Raw genomic sequence first — 3,080 nt, 5'->3', positions numbered from 1 at the left:
AGCCCCTTCTCCCCCTACTCCCTCCTCAGGGGTAACTTGGCCTGCCAGTTTGGGTGGAGAAATTCTCAGGTTGCCTGGGGTAACAAAGCAGTGTCCTGGAGGCACTGTTCTAGAAGATTGGGCAGTGACCTGTGTGAGGTCACCAGGAAGCAGCAGAGTAGAGAGGTGGTTCCAGAGGCCCCCCCTTCCAGGATAGAGCACTCTGAGGCCCCCAGGGCTGGCTTGGCCTTGAGAGGGACGTGTCCTTTACAGTCTGAGGGCAGGTGGCAATAAGCTCTGGATCCCAGTCCCATCTGGAGCCGGATCTAAGTGTTTGCCCAGGGCGGTTCTTTACCCCTGCTGGGCCTCACTGAGCAAACAGCCCAAACCCTGCTCTGAGGGAGCAGCTAGAGTCTGAGGGAGTCACGGGGAGCCATACTGGCAGAGTCACCCACAACCTGGCTTCTCTTGGTGACACCGTCATAGCCACATACCATCACACTGATGTCCTGTCAAAGTCACAACACAGCCACACACCACTTCAGTGTCATGCCCGGCCCACCTGACACAGGTACACATGCTTGGGCACACCAGGTCACCTAGAGTGCCACAGTAGAGTTGCCAGATAAAGCACAGGATGCCTAGTGAAATTTGATTTCCAGATTAGCAAAGAATCATTTTTAGTATAAGTATACCCCAAATATTTGCTAAATCTGGCAACCTTTCACCTGAGGCACTGCCACACCCACATCACAAAGCCTTGAAGCTCCGCACACTCAGTACACACAGCAGTCCTCTGTAGGTCGCAGTCCCTGGCCTGCCTGGGACACAGTTGTTACAGGTGCACACACGTGTGCTTGCGCACACACGTGGCCCCTCACATCCTTTCTGCGAAGAGTAAGAATCTTCCATCCTCATTTTGTCTGACTTTTTCAACTTTAGGTGGAAGATCAGGCAGGGACCATTAGCCCCATTTGACAGATGAGGAAAATAAGGCCCAGCAAGAACCCATCCTTGGTGTCCCTGTGGTGGTTCCCTGGGCAGACGGGTGAGGGGGACGTTATGTTATACCTGGGCCAGGCTGTGTCCTTGGGCAGGTCCCTGTTCCCCAAGCAAGCCTCTCAGAGGAGCCTCAGGAAAAGTAATAGCCCCTCCCACCATCTAAAGGGTGATCCAAAGTGCTCCCCATAGGCCCTCTAGTCCCAGAGGTGGAAACTGTCCTGAGTCAGGGTGCTGAGGGCCCAGCTTTGAGATTAAAAAATAAGAAGCCAAAAGAACGAAGTTGTGTGTGGGCTGCCATAAAAGGGGTACTCGTCCCAGTGCCAGATTTCTTACTCTGGTAGAAGGGCCAGACAACTTTGTCCTTCCTGAAGACACACAAGGACACCTCCACCCCCACTGCTACCAGCCTGAGCACAGAGCCTTAGGCAGGGCCTGGGGTCAGGCAGATGGATCTGGAGCCTCTGACAGGAAACTCCAAGGCATTTGGAAGGTTGCATCGACCCAGCAATCGAAATGGGTTCCTGCAGGCAGCACTGCCCATTCGACATCAGCAGCAGGGGGACCCAGCATGCCCAGGAGGGCAGGGCCATTTTGGTCTGGGGCCCTCCCACAGAGGGAGTCCCCAGGGTTCTGCTTCGGCTCTCCCTACCTTGGGTACCTTTCTAGGCCTGTTGTCCTGCCAACGTGGTGATGCTCAAGATTCCCACCGCCAGGCTGAGGCAGGCTGGGGGCTCTGTAAATTGTGAAGTCCTGCGAGATGTTGGGGCATTGTTACACTCCTCCCTCCCCCAGGCCTGGGGATATGCTGGGCAGCAAGACCCTGCAGGCCTAGGGGGCAGTTCCCAGAGCTCTAGGGTACAGAGACTGCAGGGTGGGGAGGGAAGGATAGGAGAGGAGGCAGGACAGATGCAGTGAAATACCTGCTCAGCAGTCTGGCAGAATGGCTAAGGGCTTGAGCCAGGGAGCCAGGCTGTCTGGGTTAGAACCTTTTACTGTGTGAAGGAGTGCAAATTACTGAACTTCTCTGTGTCTCAGTTCTCCCATTTCTAAAACGGGTGGATTAGTAGGATCTATGTCGTTGCAATGGGGATGAAGTGAGTTCATGCACGTGGAGTGCTCAGCACAGTGCCTGGCAAGCAATGAGTGTTCAACAAACACCACAGCTCCAGAGCTCCCTTCCCCCCCAGGTCTGACATCTGTCCCCAAGGTATGGCCTCTTTCCTGCATCTTTGTTCCCTGACCTGGAGGCAGTACTTCTCTCTTGTGACCTGGAGGAAAAGCAGCAGCCTGGGTTCATTGGAGCCTGGAGGTTGAGAATAAAGCTGAGGTGAGCACTGACATCTTGTCCCCCTTCCTCATTCCCATCCCCGAATGCTGCTAAAGGTCGAGATGGGTCCCCTTTGAGAGGCCTTCACTCAATGACGTTAACTCCTTGCATCCACAGATCCCCCTCCTCAGTGTCCAACTACTGTGTGCTAGGACAGCAGCAGGACATGGGGACCCCGGCCACGACCGGTCAGTGGGCAGGACAGAACAGACATGTGCATGCTCCAGGGACTGGTTCCCAGGACCATAGGAAGGGCTGGTGTGAGTAAGGCCCACTGGGGACTCTGACTGAGAATGGGGCTGAAGGTTCTGCCTTGGTTCAGGGTTTGTTCTGGGGTCAAAATCCATATGTTGAGCAGAGCTAGGACAGGCTCAGCTTCCATGGGGCATGTGTTGGAAAACTTGGGAGCTGGTGTGTCAAGAATATGTAGATTATGATCTGCTGAATGAGGAGGCATGAGCCACCCACACGGGGTTGGCAGGTAGCTCCCTCGGGTCGGAGCTCTCCCACTCTGGGAAAGAGAAAACCCCGAGGTCCTTTTGATTGAAGATGCAGTTTCAATATACTCATACAAAGGAAGTCAAGTCGCAAGATTTATTACTTTGGGATCCCAGAACCATGAGCCAGGGAAGGTCAGTCCTTTCTCTCCAGGTCTTCAGCCAGCAGGAGATAGAGAGCAGGTAGCAAGCACCTAATACTTATAAGGTGGTTGGGGTGGAGGTCACTAATTTTTCATGGGCTCAACTCTAAGTGGTCATTTTAAGTGACCAGG

The sequence above is a fragment of the Panthera leo genome, chromosome D1 (assembly GCF_018350215.1).
Source record: "Panthera leo isolate Ple1 chromosome D1, P.leo_Ple1_pat1.1, whole genome shotgun sequence".
Lineage (NCBI taxonomy): Eukaryota > Metazoa > Chordata > Mammalia > Carnivora > Felidae > Panthera > Panthera leo.
The sequence above is the reverse complement of the archived record's forward strand: the minus strand, read 5'-3'. Positions refer to the sequence as shown.